The sequence below is a fragment of the Geotrypetes seraphini genome, chromosome 1 (assembly GCF_902459505.1).
Source record: "Geotrypetes seraphini chromosome 1, aGeoSer1.1, whole genome shotgun sequence".
NCBI classification, from domain to species: Eukaryota; Metazoa; Chordata; class Amphibia; order Gymnophiona; family Dermophiidae; genus Geotrypetes; species Geotrypetes seraphini.
The window spans coordinates 396,503,386-396,525,387 of record NC_047084.1 but is presented as its reverse complement, the minus strand read 5'-3'; the positions used below and the strand labels follow the sequence as shown (position 1 = coordinate 396,525,387).

Here is a 22,002-nt window from a genome sequence, read left to right as displayed (position 1 = left end):
GGAGCAGCGAGAGGCTGGGCCTGCCTATGGGGAAGCCTGGAGGGGAGAGGCCTGCCTGCTTGCCTGGGAGGAGGAGGGAGGAGGCCTGCTTGCTTGTCTGGGGGGGCTACCAAAGAGAGGGAGGCCTGCCTGCCTGGGGGGCTGCCTGGGAGGGGGGAGGCCTGCCTGCCTGGGGGGCTGCCTGGGAGGGGGGAGGCCTGTTTGCTTGCTTGCCTGGGGGGCTGCCTGGGAGGGGGTATGCCTGCCTGCCTGCAGGGGCTGCCTGGGAGGAGAGAGGCTTGCCTGCATGCCTGGGGGGGTTGCCTGGGAGGGGGAGGCTTGTTTGCTTGCTTGGGAGGGGAGGCCTACTTGCCTGGGAGGGGGAGGCTTGCCTGTTTGCCTGGGGAGGCCTGTCTGGGAGGGGGAGACCTGCTTGCCTGGGAGGGGGAGGCCTGCCTGCCTGGGGGGATGTCTGGGAGGGGGAGGCCTGCCTGCCCTGTCCCTACCTGCCTGCCAGCCACTAGGCCTGTCTACCCTGTGCCCTGTCCCAGCCTACCACTAGAGGGGGGACAGGGTACAGAGCCTGGCAGGGAGGGGGGACAGGTTGCAAAGCTTGGCAAGGAGTGTGAGGTTGGGTGCAGAGCCTGGCAGGTAGAATTTGGTTCAGAATGTTTTTTTTTCTTATTTTCCTCCTCTAAATCTAGGGTGCCTCTTATGGTCAGGTGCGTCTTATGGAGTGAAAAATACGGTACTTCAGGCTCAGGAAAGGAGGGATAGAACTACAAATCATTATAGGAACAAAAAGGTCTAAAAACAATAAGGGTTAAAACAGCCGATTGGAGTCTGAGATGCAAATTTCAATATTGTGACTTGTGTGGTGCAAGGTTTAGCAGACAAGTGGATCAGTTTTCAAAGGTATCTCTGAAAAGAAAACTCAGCCCTTGAATCTTTCTAAAGTAGATTCTTCTCTAATATGGGCTGGTAAAAGATTCCATGTTTGGGGGGCAGTGACCACGAAGATGTCTGTGTGCCTTGTATTAATAATTTTTAAAGATGTTATTGCTAAGAGATGTTGGTCTGTCTAAGGGACAGAGAGTGCAGAAAAGGACCTAGTGGAAAAGGAGCAATGCTAACAGAATTATTCATGGGTTGAAGACATAATTTAAATAATGAATGCATCTTGGAACAGAATGCATTTTGGAACAGGCTTGATTTGAATTTAGACACGTGGAGGGTTAAAATTTTAAAAAAGTCTAAGTCCCTTTTTGGCAAACTTTCGGGGGGTTGGGGGTGTCAGCAAGAGGGACTGTGCAACCCTCCAGCCAGTGAGAGGGACTGGGCATCTCTCCTGTCAGCAAACTTTCTTGGGGGGGGTGTTGGCAGGAGGGACTGGGCATCCCACCTGCTGCAATCGTTATGGGGGTGGGGGATGGGTTGCCTAGGCCACTGAGCTGATCGCGGCAGCCGCATTCAGCTTAGCTACCCGATACGAAATTTATACCTGTTTGACTTGGTTTAAGTAAAAAAGTAAAAGTTCCGTCCAGGCAACCTGTCTAACTTTTCAATTATGGCTGCCGGACGACTACATCCTGCCCACCTCTCGCTTTACCCTCTCCTCCAAAAACGCCCCTTTTCACTCTGGGCACACAGAGGCAGTGAAAAGGCCTAAGCTTGTTTTAGATATGTCTAAAACCCCATTAGATTATAGGTACTTGGACCTGTCTTTTTGATCATCCAAGTGCCAATTTAGGCGGGTTTTTAGATGGGATTTTTTAAAAATTATTATGTACCTCACAGTGTTCTTGTCTCAGATCGATAGGAAGGGAGTTCCACAGTGAAGGTGCATGGAAGGGAATGCAAGGAGAAACTGCTGGGTTGAGTGGAACATCCTGAGGTGGTATAAGCGGACAAAAATCTGTCAATAAATGCAGGCGAGTGAACGGATTGAATTTTAAATGCAAGGAATAGTGTTTTAAAAAGGTGATCCTATGCACCACTGGGAGCGTCTTTTAAGAGGGGTGTTATGTGATCATATTTCTTTGCTTTGTAAATTACTTTAATTGCTGTATTTTGCACTATTGAAGCCTTCTAATTTCCTTTTGTGTAATACCCTAGTAGAGCGAGTTACAGTAATCCAAATGCAAGATTACCAGCGAATGAGTGAGAATTGTAAGGGATTTGGTATCTAAAAGAGATTGTAAGGAATTTATCTTTTTTTTTTTTAATTCAATCATTTTTATTGAACTTTTAGAAATATAAAGAATCACAAAACAAGAAATAACAAGCTGTGCTTACAGAGACATATGCAATTGAACGTGAGGTGTGCAATAGAATAGAATATAGGCCAATTAACTCCATAAGTCAGAAAGACCATTAAGCATAGCAAGTATAGCCATTTACATTAAATGTTGGTAACATAGAAAGACCTCAGCAGCATTGTGACTAGTGAAAATGACTGCCTATTTCAACTTGCAATAAGACAAAACAGGAGACCACACATTATTATATGAGCGAGAGGAGTTAGTTTTGTCAGCAGCAATAAGTTCATAATTCGAAAACAAGCAAACAGTATTCCACCAAGAGTTGTGATGGAGAGACGAGAAGTCTTTCCAGTTTGCCAAAATCGATTTAAATGCAATAAGTAGCAAACATTTAAGCAATCGGGTTTCATATTTATCCAGATGACTTTTCTGAAGAGCACCTGACCCATAAATAACAATAGGGAATGAAAGTTCCTCACGTATGGGAAGTATCTGACATATGGTGGATTAGACCAGTGGTTCCCAACCCTGTCCTGGAGGACCACCAAGCCAATCGGGTTTTCAGGCTAACCCTAATGAATATGCAAGAGAGAGATTTGCATATAATGGAAGTCATAGGCATGCAAATCTTCTCCATGTATATTCATTAGGGCTACCCTGAAAACCCGATTGGCTTAGTGGTCCTCAAGGACAGGGTTGGGAACCACTGGACTAGACATCTGACCAAAATGACCGCAGCTGGGTGCAGTAGTAAATCATGTGATCTAAAGTGCTCACAGCATCCAGGCAGGACCAACATTTATCTGAAGTTGAAGTTCCTAGTTTAGACAGTTTGAGCGGCGTCCAATATGCACGGTGGTAGAAAAAGAGGACAGTATGTAATATAGTGGACGACTTCAAGGCCTTAAAGGAGGATAACCATATCTCTTCCCAGTTATACAAATCTGCAGGTACAGATGCATCATTGGCCCATACATCATATAGAGCAATAGGCGGTGGAAACTTATGTTTATGAAGCAACTTATACCATGCTGAGGCCTGACCCGGATTAGGATTGATCAGAGCAGTCCATTGAAGCATAGTTGGCAGTGCAGTAATCAGAGTTGTCTTCTTATGATAAGTTGAAAGACAGTGGCGCAACTGCAGCCATTGAAAATAGTGGGACGAGAGAGGAAGTGACGTCACCTCGCTGAATGGCAGCGTGAGGCAGAAGCTCCGTCGGGCTTTTGTAAGAAATCGCGAGTGGCGCTTCCACAGCGTTGTTTCTTAGCCACTATTTTCGGCTGCCGGGGTTCCCCTGCTGATGGCGACCCGAAAACGCCTGGACAAGTTTAAATTTTTCAGCGATCCGCCGGAAAAATCGGCCCGGAGGTGGTGAGTGGCATGGGAGAGAAAAAAAAGATGGCGGCCGGGGCCGACGACTCAGTCCGATTCGGAAGATGAATGGCATCTCTGACCAGCGGGGGGGAGGCTGGAGAGGGCCAACCGAAAAAGTCCATGGCTGCCATGGTTTACAGAGCTCAAAGGCTGAAATAATTGGAGTGAGGGAGATGTGCGGGCGGCGATTGCAGAGCTCCGTACGGAGGTCAGTGAGCTAGGAGCTCGGGTTCAGCTTCTGAAGACAACGTGGGCTGCTCTAAACTACCACTGTATCCACTACCTCTGATGTTACGGGTCGCCTATCGACTGAACTCCGGGAACTGCAGGCACAAGTTGAAGACTTGGAGAACCGCTCTCGGAGATGCAACCTGCGTTTCAAAGGCATCCCTGAAACGGAAGCTTTTCGGGGACAGTAAAAGAGGGTGGTGATGAGCCTTTGTGCACATCTACTGAGGGCGGATGGAGCTGAAGTTCCTGAGTCTATCATTTTGGTGCGGGCCCACCGCAGTTTGGGAGCTCCCAGGGCCCAGGGCACACGAGATATAATAGCCTGCTTTGGAGAGTTTACACTGAAGGAACGTATTTTATTGGCGGGCCGCAGACAAGCAGCTCTCCGATGGAAAGATCTGGCAGTGGGGGGTTTTCCAAGATTTGGGCGTGGTCTACTTTGCAGAAGCGCAGAGCGTTTAAAGATGTCACACAAGCGCTGCGCACTGGGGGCCATAAATATCGGTGGCTATTCCCCTTTGGCATATGGATGACCATTAACGGCACATCTCGCCGAGTTACCACAGTGTCGGAAGCTTGGGCGGCGATGAGAGCTCTGGGCTGCGGGACTTCCGATGGAAGGGGACAGACCTCCGGCAGTAGCATCCACTTCTGCGCAAAGTGAGCCTATGGAGTACAGCGTTGCGTTCTGGCAAGAAAATCTGGCGAAATCCCAGACCTGAACATGTTTGGACGCTGGTAAAACCATTTTGATCTGCCTCGTTGCGGGGCTTTGCCTGGGCCGGTTGAGTGCAGGCCCTTGGAATTGGCTGGGAGAATTGGAGACAGTGGTTTGACACTGCTCTCTTTGAATGGGGCTTGGTGGTTTATTATTATGTACTGTTCTCATGGTGTACGTGTGAAGTTGTATGGTTCTCTGGGTGTTGGGGTCTGGGATCCGGGGGGTTCGGTGTTGGCAAGTATGGGGTGTGAGGGGTTGGGGGAGTGCTTGGATGATGAGTGCAGGATGGAGAGGGGGGGGGGGAATATAGTGACAGTGGGGGAATTCATTTGTTGGAAGTTTCATTGACTTTATAGATGAGTGATGATTGCCTTTGGGGGAGGATTGCACTTTCTACACGCTGGCGAATCCTGAGGCTCGGGATTCGGATCAGCGCAGGGGAGGGGGGAGGGGGGTGGGCTCTGGGGGGGTTAGGGGGGGGAAGAGGGACAGGGAAGGAGGGTGATAAGCTTTTCATTTTAGGTTCGTGAATGTTAATGGACTTAATAGTCCGGGTAAGCGCAGTATTGTATTAAAAGAGTTTGACACGCTTGCGATGGGATGTTTGTTTACTTCAAGAAACACATTTAAGGCCTCGAGATGTAGCAGTCCTACAATCTCCATATTTTGATCAAATCTGGACACACCAGGGGGCGGTGCCGGGGAAGAGGGTGGGAGGGGTGGCCATCTTGGTTAGAAAGGGACTGGGTCTAGTGGTTCAACAAGTCTTTCGGGATGGGGCAGGGAGATGCTTGGCTCTAATGGCTACCTTACAGGGCCGTCCCATCACTATTATAAATCTGTATGGTCCCAACACTGGTCAAGCAACATATTTTGGGTCCCTTAGAACTGAATTGGTGGGTTTTGTGAAAGGCTCTGTTTATCTGGTGGAGATTTTAATGTTACCCCAGATGTTCATCTGGATCACTCTATGGGAGGGACTCGGTCTCCGACTAGGGCTGCTAGAAAAGCTCTTCTATCTTTGTTTTCTTCTTTGGGCTTGGTAGACAGTTGGAGGTTGTCTCATCCTGCGCAGCGCTCTTACACTCACTACTCTCATGCACATAGATCGTATGCGCGCATTGAATGGGGTTTGGGTTCATCGTAACATCTTGGGGCGGGATTCGACAGGCCGAAATTGGAACTATCCAAATTTCTGACCACGGCTCCAGTATGGGTAGCCTGCGCAGGTTATTGGGAGGGGGTGGGACGTCGTTTTTGGCGACTTAATGAGTCTTTATTAAAAGATCCAGCTGTAATTCGAGAGGTGGGTGCGACAGTGGCTCAGTACCTTCAACATAAATGATAACAATACGGTCACTGATGTGACTCTGTGGGATGCACTGAAGGTGGTAGTACGGGGGCGTTTTTATTAAATTGGGGGGCTCGCCGAAAGCGTTTGCGGGCGCAGCGTTCTTTAGCGCTTCATGAACAACTGGAGCGATTGACGAAGTTGCATCAGAGACATCAGGACCCCTTAGTATATGACCATCTTGTTAAGGTTCGTGCGGAACTCTCCTTACTACAGATGGAGGAATACGAGTTCTTGCGGCTGCGCCTACGCCACACTGTTTATGAGTATAATAACACACCTGGATCTCGCTTAGCTCGACTTATTAAGCTGAAGCAGGCGAGAGCGAATATTACAAAGAATTAGGGATACTGCGGGCACTGTGCATTGTAACCGATTTGGCTATTAGTGCTGTGTTCCTCGATTTTTACTCAGACTTGTATCGGCCATCAGGGGGGCATGATTCCGCGGCCATTGAGGGGTACCTTTCTGAGTTGCGGCTACCGCAGCTTTCGGACACTGATAGGGATTTGCTTAATGAGCCTATTGAATTAGGGGAAGTTCTGGAGTCATTGCTAATTTGAAGTTGGGCAAATCGCCTGGGCTAGATGGGTATACTAATCAATTTTATAAACTTTTTCGTGAGATTTTGGCTCCATTATTGTCCGCGTAGCGAATGGAGTACGGGGAGGTTCCCCCTTGCCCAAGTCCATGGGGGAGGCAGGGATTTCGGTCTTGCTCAAGCCGGGCAGAGATCCTATTGGGTGCGGGTCGTATAGACCGAATTTCGTTATTAAATACTGATGCAAAAATTCTAGCGAAAGTTTTGGCTCTTCGTCTGGGAAAGGTACTACCCTCTCTGGTACATTTGGATCAATCTGGTTTTGTTCAAAAGGAGGCAGGTTTGTTGATAATATTAGACGAACGTTGCATCTTTTGTGGGCTGCACAGCGGACTTCTGCAAAAGTTGCCTTTTTGGCGATTGATGCTGAGAAGGCTTCGATCAAGTGGCATGGGAATTTTATGGCAGGTGATGCATCGGATGGGGCTGGGCTCTTTCTTTTTGGTTTGGGTGCAAGCCTTTTATAGGGATCCTAAGGCTACTGTGCGTATTAATGGGATTTATAGCAAATTTTTTTCCATAGGGAGAGGCACTCGACAGGGCTGTCCTTATCTCCCTTGTTGTTTGCTCTCTCTATGGAACCGTTAGCCATTCGTATACGGGAGCATGGGTGATTTATTGGGGTGAAGGTGGGAGATCTTGAACATCGACTAGCACTGTTTGCCGACGATGTGTTATTGTATGTTCGGGACCCGGAGGTTTCATTGCCGATTCTTGTTGCCCATTTTATGGAATATGGGAGGGTTTCGGGATTTACGGTGAATATGGATAAATCTGAAATGCTGAGTGTATACATTGGGAGAAGAAAGACCAACGTCGTTTGGCTGTTCGGTTTCCTTTCCGCTGGGCGCCCGGGGTTATTCGTTATTTGGGGATTCGGTTACCTGCGGACTTATCCCAATTGTTTACTGTTAACTATGCGCGGCTTATTCAACAGATTAGGACTGATATTCAACGCTGGAATGGGTTTGGTTGTCAATGGTGGGGTCGCATAGCAGTTCTTAAAATGAATGTTTTGCCCCGCTTGCTTTTTCTTTTCCAAACATTGCCGATTTCGGTCCCTACTCTAGTTTTGAAACAGTTGCATACTCTGTTTTTTCGCTTTATTTGGCAGGGGAGGCCTTCTCGTATCTCTAGGGCAGCGCTAGTGGGCGGCCAGGGCTAGTGGGGGGGCGGGTGGTACCGGAATTTATTTTGGTATTTTCGAGCAGCTCAATTGCGCCTTTTCTTGGATTGGGGAGATTGCAGAGTATAAGTTGGGCGGTCCGACTGGAACAACATTTTGTGGGGCGCCCCTGTTTGAAATATTTACTTTGGTCATCTTCCATTGGTACTAGGAGGTTCGTGGTTCCGGGAAACCCATTTCTGGAACATCTTTTGAAAGTGTGGTGCGATACCCGTCGCCGTTGGGGGGGGGGTGGTTCCGTCGATTTTGGGGGCGGTGCGGGAGGAACCCCTGTTCCCCGTTGGAAGGGAGAGTTCTGCATTTGTGAGGTGGGCACATTTACGGTTGCATACTTTTCGGGATGTGCTTCAAAAAGGGGTCCTGATGTCTTTTGAAACCTTCCGGCTTAGTGCTGCCTTGCCCAGAGGAGACTTTCTAGCCTATTCTCAAATACGTCATTTTCTTCATTCTCGGAAGTGGGATCGGGGATCTTTTCAGTCTAATGATCCCTTTGCTCACATGTGGTTCACTCTTAAGAGCCTTCCTAAGCCTATCTCTGTTCTTTACTAATATATTCGAGGCTCCTATTCCTTTCCGTCTCTTTATCAGCGAGCTTGGGAGTTGGATTTAAACTGTACATTTTCTGTTCCGGAGTGGGCTCTGATCACCACTGAGGTAGGCAAGGCCACCTCGTGTGCTCTCATTAAGGAAAACACTTACAAAGTGGTGATGAGGTGGTACTATACACCGGAACGTCTTCACCGTATGTATCCAGGTGTTTCAGCTTTGTGTTGGAGATGTGGGATGGCCTTGGGGACATTTTTGCATATCTGGTGGGCCTGTCCCGTCCTACAGCCTTTCTGGAGGCAGGTGGTGGGGTGTTTATCACAATTGTTACAAATATTATTGCCTTTTTCTCCGCAGGGGGTGCTTGCTAGGCCTTTACAATGTATGTTTATATTCATGGCAAACTAAGATCCGACGTTGGGGCCTGGCGGCGGCTAAATGTTTGATAGCTGCTCGTTGGAAACAGGGGCAGGCGCCCACTCCAATTGGAATGGACTGTTAAAACTCCAGTTTATTTGTAATATGGAACTGTCTATTGCAAAGCGTCATGGTTATTATTATACTTATACCCGGACTTGGACACGAATCCTTGATAAAATTACATCTTTGTCTTGAGCTTATTTCTGTGGGGGGGGGGGGGGGGGTTGAGGACTGAGGGGGCTCTCCTGAAGAACCAACTGGGGGCCCTCTTTGCTGGAGGTGAAGCTTGGGGGGTGGGGGGGGAGGGATTTGTGGAGATCTGGTTGTTGCTGGTATCAGGGGCTTGACTGTATAGGTGGGGGTACTTCTGTGATTTGTACATTTATTGTGGTGCTCTCTGATTGATGGCTGTATGTTCTGTTGTCCATGATATTCATGGTATGTTTGTATATTTTCAAAACTTTTCAATAAACATTTATTGATAAAAAGAAAAAGAAAATAGTGGGACGAATCCAAATCATAGTCCTTAGCAAAGATGTCAAAATCCAAAAAGGTGAGGTCGGTTAACAGTTGTTTTATGGACCAAACGCCCTTCTTGCTCCAAGATTTCCATTCCATATACCGACCCTGGATCTGTAGCAGGGGTTACGCCACAAAGGAGAACTGGTGGTGTTATTCCATCTTACAGGAGCTATAGAGTCCAACTCCAAAAGAGCTGTTCTAGTAGAAGAGAGGATTACATTATCTTGAAATTTACGTTTCACCGAAGCAAATGGGACATACATAAAGTGTTCATCAGGAAGTACGGCATGCTCCATTTTCAACCAGGCAGGCATGTGTGTAGCATCCGGAGCTATAAGCCAGTGAGATCCTTGCCTGCACAGAAAGGCTAAGTGATAATCATATAGGGTTAGGGAAGTTGACCCCCCCCATTTTCTTAGTGCATTTCAATTTCTTCAAGGCAATGCGAGTCTTAGCATTCCAAAGGAACTTAACTAGGGCAGACTCAAATTTCTTGTAAGCAGTAAGAGGAAAGAGAAAAGGAATCATAGACAAAAACATAGGTAATTTTCGGAGCTAGAACCATCTTGATAGAATCTAAGCGGCCCCACCATAATTTCAAAGGTGACCATCTAGTAGTGACAGTAGCGATAATGTCCATGATGTAAGCGATGTTATACTCCTGAGTCTCCTCTATGGAAGGTCCAAAATACACCACCAGATATTTCAATTTATTCGGAGTGTATTTGAGATGTAACGCTCGAACCTCAGCACCACATGGTAAACCGGAAAGTGGCATGACCTCTGTTTTAGTCAGGTTAAGTTTACAGAAGAGTAAGTTTACAGAAGAGTAAGTTTACAGAAGAGTAAGCTTCAATCGTGTGAAGAACAACTGGTAGGGAGTCCAATTGAGTGTATAGTTGAATATCATCTGCGTAGGCCGATACTCTGAAAGTTAAATCTTCTAGTTGAAAACCTCTAATGGAAGAGTTCGCTCTGATGTCAAGCAGGAGAGGTTCCGAGGCCACGTTAAATAGTAGAGGTGATAATGGGCAGCCCTGCCTTGTACCTCTTGAGGAGGAGAACGCTTCAGAAAAGACTCCATTAACTCTAAGTCTAGTAGTCAGATGAGAGTACAACACCTTTAACATTCTTATGAATGTATCTCGAAAGCCAAACCATGATAAGACTTTAAACAGGAATGACCATTCTACCCGATCAAAAGCCTTCTCCGCATCTAAGGCCATGTTAACATAAGATGTCACAGAGCTTGAGGCTTGAGATATGATGTGAGAGAAAAGGCAAGAATTATCACTGGCAAGGCGGCCTTTCATGAATCCGTTTTGATCTGTGTGTATTAATTTAGGTAGAACAAGTTGTAATCTAGAAGCCAATATTTTCGCATAAACCTTGGCATCCACGTTTATCAGTGATAAAGGTCTGTAATGTTGAACAAAGAGCGGATCCTTATCAGGCTTCAGTAAGACAATAATCACTGCTTCCGTGATGGAGCCCATCGCCAAGCCTTGGGCGATAAGATGATTCAGGTAGAGAAGACATACTGGCAATAAAGCCTCTGGAAGGCTACATAAAACTCTACAGAGAGTCCATCTGGTCCCGGAGCTTTGTGTTTAGCCATAGAGGTCAATGCGTCCTTGAGATTATCCAATTCTAAAGGTGAAGACAAAATTCGGTCATCCTCTTCATCCAACCTAGGACCAACCAGATTGGAAAGGTACTCATCTATCAGCGGTAAGGATGGTTTGTCCGATCTATATAAATCTTGATAAAAAAGGAAAAATTGACGACAAATATCTCGATCAGTTGTGAATAGCTCATTGGTATCCGATTGAATGGCTGGAATTTCAGATATTGAGCCAATTGATGCCCAGCCTTATTGGAGGTGGCATAGTAGTGAGAAGCTTGGAGAAGAACTTCCGAAGCAGCGGCAGTGCTGAGCCGTAGATTATAGTCATAGCGCAATTTGTTTAATTCAGTCTGGATAGCTATGTTAGACAGATCAGCAATGTGTGAGGATTCTAAGGAAGTAATCTGAGTTTCCAGTAAGTGCAACTGCCGTTTGGTTTCAGATTTTTTCCTGGCAGCATAGGCAATGATAATGCCTCTGATATATGATTTAAACGCATCCCACGTAATTTGCCATGTAAGTCTCTTCTGCTTTGTTAGTAGCAAAATAATCCAAAGGAATTAAATCTCCAGGCGCCAGATGTTTTCGGCAGAGCAACGTCCGCAAAGGTGAGTGTGATCGAGGAGTGATCTGAAATAGTAATAGGTTGAATCTCAGATGCATCCAACTTGCGTACTAAGGAGTAACTTATCAAGAAGAAGTCAATCTGCGAATAAGATGAGTGCGGAGAGGAGAAGAAAGTAAATGACTCATCTGATTGATGCTGCAATCTCCAGGGGTCCACAAGTTTCAGTTGATAGAGAAGGTCCTGTAGGCAAAACCAAGACTTAGACTTTTTGTATGGGGCCTTAGATTTTCTATCAGTTTCTGGATTCAGTATTAGGTTGAAGTTGCCTCCCAATATAAGCGGTTGATGACTGATGGTACTGATATCGTTGGCCAGTGCCTCAAAGAAAGAAGGGCAATCCTGATTAGGTGCATAAATATAAATCTGAAGGGAACAGTTCCCTACCTTCAGTTGAACTCTGAGCCATCGACCTTCCAGGTCATGAGAGGATGAAACAATGCTGACGTCCAGATGGTTTCGAATCAATGTTATAATCCCATTCTTTCTTCCTACTGAAGAGGAAAACAAGGGAGCATGAGCCCATTGGGGAGCAGCTTTAACAGCTTCAGTGGCGCTAAGATGAGTTTCTTGATAGAACACAATATCTGGATTGTATTGTTCAGTGTAGCGCAGGATTTTTTGCCTCTTTATTGGATTATGAAACCCTTTTACATTGAGAGAAAAACATGTTAATGCCATATAAACAAGGAAAAAACAAATAGCGTTGAGTCAGCAGGATAACTAATACACAGTATTGGCATACAGATTGCCAAAAAGATGTAAGCAGCCCCCTGAAGGTAAGAGAGATCTGAAATGCACAAAAACATAATATTGAAATCTGCAATAGCACAGAAAACTGTAACAAACAGGTTAAAGACACCATGGGTCAGAAATCTGACAAGAGAGAAGCCTGAAACAGCAAGGCTCCAAACAGTCCAGGCATTGAAATAGTAAACATCATCACTACAATACACATGTAGAACTAGTGAGAACAACTACAACATGTGAAATGACAGAGTGACCTGTAAACATCATAAGTAGCATAGCAATTATTGAACAGCCAGCATAATACTAACAGAATAGTCAGGTTTTATCTATGGTAGTGGGCTTCACACTTTCAATAAAGTCTGCTAGTTTAGCAGGGTTAAGGAAGTCTTTTGTAGTATTATTAAAGGTGACCCTCAGGCGAGCCGGGTATAACATGCCAAATTTGGCACTCATATTTTTGAGTTGAGGCCGGTATGATAGTAATAGTTTCCTCTTCTTTGCCGTCTCCTTCGCTAGGTCAGGAACAATCAGTATTTATTCCCCTCAAATATGACGGGGGAGTGCATCTTAGCATGCTGCATGATTTTAATAACCTGCTGATGCCGAAGAAGGGTGACCAGTATAGGCCTGGGATATTTCTTATGAAATGTATTAGGCTATGGTAAGCGAAAAGCACAGTCAAATTCTAGTTTGACATCATCATTCATTTTTAGAATTTGAGGAAGAAGAACCGCAAGGAATTCCACAAGGTCACAAGCCTCCCGTCCCTCCGGGAGACCTAGAAGACGAAAACTGGACCGGCGTGCACGGTTATCCGCGTCTTCAAGGGCACGCTCCAGGGCAAGCCATGCAGTTTTGTTGTTTGAGCAGGCTTTTAATTGAGGACTCAGCTGCCATGGTCCTAGTCTCTAGAAGGGCTGCCTTAGCCTGTGCTGCAGCGAATTCCTCTTTCATAGCAGTGATATCAGTTTTCATGTCACTGATATCCTGCTTAGTGTCCACAAGCAGTTCCCTAATCACCCGGAGCTCACCTAAAATGGCCGCCGTAGTCGCATCGTCAGATTTAGCCACGTCCGATTTCGACGGTGAGGAGGGTTCAGCGCTCTTTCGCTTGCCGGGTTTGCTGGAATCCATTACCCTTCTCACTGGAAGCAAGTGCGCTGCAGTAGGTAACTGTAATGATGCGTTTTCGAGTGTTTATTGAACCTGAACCGCCGGAGCTCATGCAGCTAGCTTCCTAACTCATTGGGCTCACCAGCGCCCCTCGGAATTGATCATTTTTGAGCTTGAAGAAACACTTATGAACTGAACTGATCTGATCCACTCAGTCGGGATGGATAATCCACTCAGTCGGGATGGATATGGAAACGAAGGCAGAGGGGCTGGAATCGATGTGGGTCAAATTACCGGGAAACAAGGGTGCGGGCACAAAACTGGGGCTGTACTATCGACCACCTGGTACGCCAGAGGGAGTCGGACATGACTTGGAAGCGGAATTGAGACAGGAGTGCAAGACTGGAAATGTAACAGTGATGGGGGACTTCAACTACCCAGGGATAGACTGGAGTACGGGTCACTCCAACTGCACTAGGGAGATAGGATTTGTAGAAGCTGTGAAGGACTGCTTCATGGAGCAACTAGTCAAAGAACCGACGCGAGGGGGTACTACTCTTGACCTCATCCTAAACGGATTAGGGGGGCCTGCAAGAGGGGTAGAAGTGGGAAGACCACTAGGCAACAGTGATCACAACACGATCAGATTCACATTAGAAAGAGGGGACACCATAGTTAGGAGGACCGCAACAACTGCGCTGAACTTCAAGAAAGGGAACTACGTTGCTATGAGGAAATGGTGGGGAGGAAGCTCAGAAACATCTTTAGGATGGAGACTGTGGGAAGCGCCTGGACCCTATTCAGGGACACCCTGCAGGAAGCACAGAGAATGTACGTCCCCAATTTCAGAAAGGCTGCAAGAACAAGCGATCAAAGGACCCGGTTTGGATGTCAATAGAAGTAAAGAGGGCGATAAATGACAAAAAAGTATCTTTCCGGAGATGGAAAAAGGACCCAACAGAGGAAAACCACCAGGCGCATAGGAAATGCCAAAAGGAATGCCACCAAGAGGTTAGAAAAGCAAAAGGGAAATACGAAGAGGGGCTGGCCAAGGAGGCGAAAAACTTCAAGGCATTCTTCAGTTACGTTAAGGGGAAGGCGACCAGCGAGAGAGGAGGTAGGGCCGTTGGATGATGGGGACAGGAAGGGAGTGATTAAGGAGGATAAAGATGGTAGCTGAGAGGTTGAATACGTTCTTCTCGTCGGTTTTCACGAGCGAAGACAAATCTAATATACCAGACTCAGAGGAGCTCATGAGTGGGGAACAGGCTGAAAAATTAGAGCACATAGAGGTAAGTAGGGAGGATGTCCTCAAACAGATAGACAGGTTAAAATGCGGCAAATCACTGGGCCCGGACGGGATCCATCCAAGGGTTCTGAAGGAACTAAGACAGGAAATAGCGGTCGCAATACAACATGTTTGCAACCTATCCTTGAAAACTGGTGAGGTGCCAGAGGACTGGAAATTGGCAAATGTCACACCCATCTTCAAGAAGGGATCGAGGGGTGACCCCGGGAACTACAGGCCGGTGAGCCTGACTTCAATTATAGGGAAAATTGTGGAAGCTATGATCAAGGACGGCATTTGCGAGCACATCGAGAGGAATGGCCTACTGAGAACAAGCCAGCACGGATTCTGTAAGGGAAGGTCGTGCCTAACGAACCTTCTGTACTTCTTTGAGGGAATAAGCAGTCGGGTGGACAATGGGGAGCCCATAGACATCATTTACCTCGACTTTCAAAAGGCTTTCGACAAGGTGCCACATGAAAGGCTACTTAAGAAGCTGTGGAACCACGGGGTGGGAGGGGATGTGCACAGATGGATCAAGCACTGGTTGTCGGAAAGACTGCAGAGGGTTGGAGTAAAGGGTCAATATTCTGACTGGCGGGGAGTCACGAGCGGTGTGCCACAGGGATCGGTGCTGGGGCCCTTACTCTTTAACATATTCATCAATGACCTGGAAAAGGATGCAAAGTGTGAGGTTATAAATTCGCAGACGATACCAAAACTGTGCGGCAGAGTTACGACCAGGGAGGAGTGTGAGGACCTACAAAGGGACCTGGATAAGCTGGAAGACTGGACAAACAAATGGCAAATGCGCTTCAACGTGGACAAATGCAAGGTCATGCATATAGGAAAAAGAACCCGTTGTTCAGCTACAAATTAGGGGGGGTATTGTGGGAGGACAGCAGACTCGAGAGAGACTTGGGTTGTGCTGGTGGATGCATCATCTGAAGCCATCTGCACAGTGCGCAGCAGCCTCGAAAAAAGCCAACAGGATGCTGGGCATCATAAAGAAGGGCATAGCAACCAGAACACAGGAAGTCATCATGCCATTGTATCGAGCGATGGTGCGTCCACATCTGGAATACTGCGTTCAGTATTGGTCGCCGCACCTCAAGAAGGACATGGCGGTACTTGAGAGAGTCCAAAGGAGAGCAACGAAATTGGTAAGAGGGCTGGAACACTGCTCATACGCCGAGAGGCTGGATAGGCTGGGGCTCTTCTCTCTGGAGAAAAGGAGGCTCAGGGGAGATATGATAGAGACCTTCAAGATCATGAGGGCATAGAGAAGGTGGATAGGGACAGATTCTTCAGAGTGAAGGAGACAGCAAATACGAGGGGGCATTCTGAGAAACTGAAGGAGACAGGTTCAAAACAAATGCAAGGAAGTTTTTTTTCACCCTGAGGGTCGTGACACTTGGAATGCGCTACCGGAGGAAGTGATCAGGCAGAATACGGTACAAGGATTCAAACAGGGATTGGATGGATTCCTGAGGGATAAAGGGATCGTGGGATACTGATGGGAGGAGCTGGGATATTAACACAGTATAGGAAGTAAATCAGGTAATGAGTATAAACTAACCTGGTCGTGCAGTGCAAGATCCGAAGGGCTAGGACTTCGATAGGAAGGCAGGACTTAAATGGGAAACCAAGGTGGCAAGGGAGCCCCTTCTGATGATTCAGACAGGTCTTGACCTGTTTGGGCCACCGGGGAGCGGACTGCTGGGCAGGATGGACCTGTGGTCTGACCCGGCGGAGGGCACTGCTTATGTTCTTATGCTCTTATGTTTGTCAAAGGAAAGCTTACCATCAAGGATAAACTCCTAAGAGCTTCATGGTTGCATTAAATTTTATTGTGGTCGACTAATGCAGATCGGAATCTTCAAAGATTCCTTGTTTCTCGTTGGGAATGAGAGGACATGGGTCTTATCAATATTTAGAGTAAGCCAATCACTAATGATGTCAAGTTTTCGATTAATTATCCTGAATCTCAGTGACACTGTGTAATTGGATAGGATGGAGAAGTTGGATGTCATGTGCGTAAGCGAATATTTTGAAACCAATGGATATGCAATAGTAATAACAGACAGGAAAAGGTTTTTGAACAGCCTAGGTGATAGTTCGGAGTCACAGAGAAAGACTAGCTCCTCCTCCAAGCATAGGGGTTACTAGTCAGATCAGCAGTGGTAGCTTACCTGAAGACAGGAACTGAAGAGAGGACCAGAACTCTCAAGGCTTTTCCCAGCGCAGGCTACCCTGTGGAAACAGAATGGAGAGTTAATAGTTTGTGTTCCAGGTATGGCAGATTGCAAGCTGTGAGGGCCCCCTCCCATGGTTGTGAATGTTCAGGTGAGGGGAAGAATAAAAATAGTAAACTATGGGGCAGGATCTCTCCTAGACATTTTACTGATTGGCGCTTAATCAAATTTGAGATGTCCATCTTCTGACATCCAAATTCCTGCAGTTGAAAACATCAGAAAAGGAATTTTCAAAACCTTCCAAGTCTTCATTGAAAGCCTTCATCCCACTTCTCTGCTTCCAGCAGCCCTACCACATTCCTTCTGTTTGTCATTGTTGTGCTGCTGTCAGGCACCTTGGCTTCTGAAGGACATAACTCATCTTCACATTCAACTCTGGCAGTGTGCATGTAGGGGCAAACATCCTTAGGTTGCATTGGCACTGCTTGTTACATGACAATGGCACTGGAAGAGCACCTGGAGGGGCAAAGACAGGAATGCTGGTGAGCGGTGGCAGGATGGAGAGATGTCCAACAACATCTCTTCCACTTTTCCTATGCAGATGATGACAATTCAGAGCCATAGCCAGCATCTCCACAGAACCCAACCTGCAGCAGGGGATACAGGTGTTGACAACTGCCCAGTAGCTGAAGGTGAGCTATGCACAGAGGATAGCCAGTTCTGTGGAAGCCCCAGCCAGTGGTGTAGTAAGGTGGGGGTGCGGTCCGCCATTCTGGTGGGGGCGCTGGCACCCGTCCTCCTCTCTGCCCACTCAGCTCCTTCCCAGCTCCCCCTCCCCAATACCTCGCACATGCGAGTGCTCCTTCTGTTCCCACATACCTCTTTAATGTTCACGGTGCAAGCAGCAATCCCATCCTGTTGCTCGTGCCAGCGTTGGCTCTTCATCTGACTTCATTTCTGGACCCGCATATAGTTCCATCATGCTGATGCCAAATGTATTCTACCAAACTCACACAAACCCTCCTCTAATCTGCTCAGTTGGCCTGGAGGAGCTGCCACTGCAGCTCATTCTGCTATCTCTGGGCAGTCACCCCTGGGCACAGGTAGCTTCAGGCACAGGTTCAGATTAAAGCCCAGGAGCTTTTTGGTCAGGCAGATATGCCTTCCGTTCGTGTTGCTGGGAACCAAGTTTATTATTTCTTTGATATACTGTCCATCAAAATTTGTCTAGACAGGTCCACTATGGCCAGGTTGGCTTCCCTTACTGCTCTCATCCAGCTCTCCCACCTTGATCCATAAAATGGGGTAAAAGAATGCACTGCTGTACCTCTAGCCGACTGCCGCCCTCCCTATGCCACCAGCTACCTCTTCCTCCTCTGCTGAGGTCAGTGGCATTGTGAGATTGAGAGGCACCCAGGGAAGTGGCGCCCCTCCCCCATTCTCTTCTCTGCCCCCCATCCCTTCCTGCTGTGCATGTGTGCACCCCTTCCCTTCCCCCTTACCTCTTTAACGTTCCCAGTGTGAGCATATCAGACTTCCACATTTGCTGAACAGATTGTAATGTGGTTTTCCCCTCTTTCCATGCAATCTGTTCAGCAAATGTGGAAGTCCATTATGTCCTGAGGAAGCGGTTGTATTACCATGAAATATTGGCTCTAATGTATAAGGACTAAAGTTTAGCTATAGTTTGAAGTGTTTTTTTCAAATTTTCCACTTTTTTTTGTTTTTGCCCAGTACTTGCTATCTAAACGAAATTTTTTTTTTTAAGTTGTTGATGTGGAGGTTTGTAGAGCATATTATTATTTATACTTACCTGTAACCTGAGGCTTTTTCTTTCATCTATGGTGATAGTTCAGCTGGAATATCTTTAAGTGGAGAATAGTAGTTTTTAGTATTGTTATTGCTTCCTCCACTCCTTGTTTTTTTTGTGATTTTGGGATACCTGAAAGGTCACTTTGGTCAGCCACAAAACTTAGAGACTTGAAGAAAGCACAGGTATTTTATTCAGCATATGCGGCCTCCTGAGCCCCAAGCTGGCAGCTTTAAACTAAACTAAATCTTAGGTTTGTATCATCTCCACATTCGTAGAGCTCAGCATGGTTTACAGGAGATGGGATAGAAAGGAACTACACATGCCGAAAACAGGAAATTACAGTGATATTTATACATTTTCTGGCTAGACAACTGGATGCTAGATACAACTTCTCATTTGTTACTTTTGCTACATTTTCTTAACAATCATTGGTCCTAAGCTCGAACTTATTATTGGTTCAGGGGTTAACCTTATAGTCCTATAGGGAGCAGGTCACTTATCTAAGCCCTGCAGTCTTTCTGTTACATGTCCAGGAGGGCGAAATACAATATGGTTATCTCAGCATACACAGTAAGAAGCTAAAACACCCAAGCTACAACACCCAATATAATCAGGTCTGCAATTAAACATAATTCAGCATTTTCATTAAGACTCAGGAAAACCAGTCCCAGACTCCTTCAGTCCCCACTTTCAGGCTAGTCGAATGAAGGAGAAGAAGAGCCTGACAAAGTTCAAGAAGGAGAAAGGTCAAGATCAGTTGTAGGGACTGGTCGATACTGGGCAAAGGCCATAGCAGCAGTGAAACGGTCAACAGCAGAGTCAACAGTTCAGTGGAGCAGCTTTATGGCTATGAGGATTACACAGGGCAGGCAGCAAAGGAGCAGAGAATACAGGGCGGCAACCAGCAAGATGGTCTTCATTGCTGAGCCAGAAGGCAACCAGGAGCCAAAAGTGCCACAGAGCCAGTCTTCAGTGAGGCCATGCCAGGTCTGGACAGGAACATGAGTCAGTTTGGTGATACGATCCACAACTTCCTCGATCACTTTACTATCGTCATCAAGTTAAAGGCAGCAGTTGGAGAGGTTGAATTTGCCACAGACGCCACCTTCTGCCGCCAGCAAGTAGTCTAGAGCTGGGCAGTTCTGATAGATAGCAGTGCGCATTTCAGCATTGGCCTTGCCAATGGTAGCCAATGCACGAGCTGTTTCATTGGTAATGAGTTCAAGAACAGCCTACAAGCGAATTATGCGGTTAAACATATAGATAAGGGTCTGATAACCATAGCAGCTGTCTTAGGCCCAAGTAGCAGGTCCATAAGCAGCGATGATCAGTTCTGCAGGCCAGTCATCACCCCATTCACCTATTTTAAGGGAATTAGTGTAAGTAGACCGCTTTTGGTGACCCCTGGCGTCGAATACAGGGGCTTCCAGGCATTCGCCACTGGCCAGTGGTAACAGGAAGAAGCTGGGATGGATCATGCCGAGTACACATGCACCAGTCAAGTTAGCAAGCAACCAAGAGTAAGCAAATAGACCGCAAAGCCAATATCGACTATCAGGAGCTGGCCATCGTTCATAGGAAGTTCCATTGAGCAGTTTCTGAAGGGGTTGACCTAGCAAATTGGAGGTGTTGTTCGCAGGCCAGGGGTCCCAGGCTACAGTGGGGGTATTAAAATACCAGAGAGATGAACATTTGAGGTGTCCATCCTGGATGTTGAAGGGACCCCTGATTTGCTGAAAGCAGTGGGAAGCAACAATGGAGGTTCGCAAGGCCCATCGTGGAGGTCATGGAACTGACGTGAAAGTGAGGTTCTGTGAAGTCAAGTTTAACATGGCCAGCTGCTTTGCCTCCCATGGCCACTGTTCTCCCATACTAGTCCCTCCACTTGCAAAACAATTGCTAACTTTAAGAGTCTGACTTATAGTTTCAGCAAACTGTATAAATAGATTTCTAGTGATTACAGGAATATCAATATCTACTTTCATATTTTCATAAAACTGGGGAAACACCACAGAGTGGTGAACAGGGGCACGAGGGCAGGACACAATACAGACATATACAACAGTGCCTGGGTCTAGTCCTTTACCATCAATGTAGAATCCCATTCGGTTTTTAGCATACTGGACCTGGGCATTGGCATTCCAGGTGGTGAGGGTTAGTGATAGTGAAAACCATGGGATTACAGTGGCTTGTAGTACACATGGGACCGGGGTTAAGGCCTACTGCGAGAGTGGCAGAAGGGGTATTGGCTGGGTATTTATGAGGGTTTTTGTAGGTGGCCCAAGAGACACATTCCCACTCAGGACAGGCTCCACCATTAGTGAAGGTTTCCTCATAAGTGCATTTCTTAAAGGGCATTAGGTTGTACAGGCACGCATACTTAGCACATGAGGTGTAAAAGCTCTGCCAAGCTAGGGAGCCACATGAGACTGTATTAGGGGCAATACCATGACCCTGGGCAACATCAAATAACACACAAGCATCAAAATACAAAGACACCAGGTGAGTGGAGTCTACAAGTCTACAATAAGAGTCTGGTTGATAAGTGGACCCTCTACCCACTTTTCAACTTCATCACCAGTAGGTTGGAAACAAATAATATCCTCTGATGTTTGACACTTTCTGTACTTAACTCCATCATGCAAACAAACATCAGGCAAAGGGGCCGAGGGGCACTTAAATTGGATACGGTATAGGAGAGCTATTTCTTCCTTATCTCCATTATGGACCTGAGAAAGGCATGGTTTACAGGGGGTAAGGGATTGTGACTGATCCCCTAGTACAATAGAGAAGAAATACAGAAGAAAGAAACATAAGACAGTGAGGGCAAAACAAAAGTCAGATATATAACACAGAAAGCACCGACAATGCTGGCACAAGAAGCTCATTTTGTCAGGAACAACTTAGAAAACCTAAAACAGTTATACTCAAGGCACTTGCTAGAGGTAGTGGTGAACCACAGGCAGTCAGCTAAACTCAAACACTTGTGAAAAAGTTATATTCAGAATACCTGCTAAGTACAGTGGTATGTGTTCAAAGCAATTTTGAGGTTTTAGAGATCTTCAGCTGGAGGTCTGTTTTGCCTGGGGTGGCTTGCCACACAGCAGCTGGCTTGACTCTGCTGTAGTGAAACCAGGTTTCGTGTCCAGACACCTTGACAGCTGTGGGGGAAGAAATGAGGACAGTGAAAGGGGTCTGACTTCTAAGTTTTCAACCATACTGTATCCCCAGGGATGTATCCATGGACTTGTGTGGCTATCAGTAGTGGGGCCCTTTCCAGGACCCATTTGTGGAGCTCTTGGAGGGCCTTAGCTAAGGATTGGACCTGACTCTGGAGGATATCTGATCCCAGAGTAGCAAAGGAACCAGGATCTGGGTTCACAATGGGTGGTGGCC

At 46.7% G+C, this 22,002-nt stretch overlaps 1 protein-coding gene across 2 annotated transcripts in view; it reads right to left on the bottom strand.

Annotated features, from left to right (window-relative positions):
• The window catches only part of LOC117347239 (coiled-coil domain-containing protein 17-like), a 488,260-nt gene that overhangs the window by 162,706 nt on the left and 303,552 nt on the right, over positions 1 to 22,002 (bottom strand). The gene's annotated exons all lie outside the window — the stretch shown is intronic.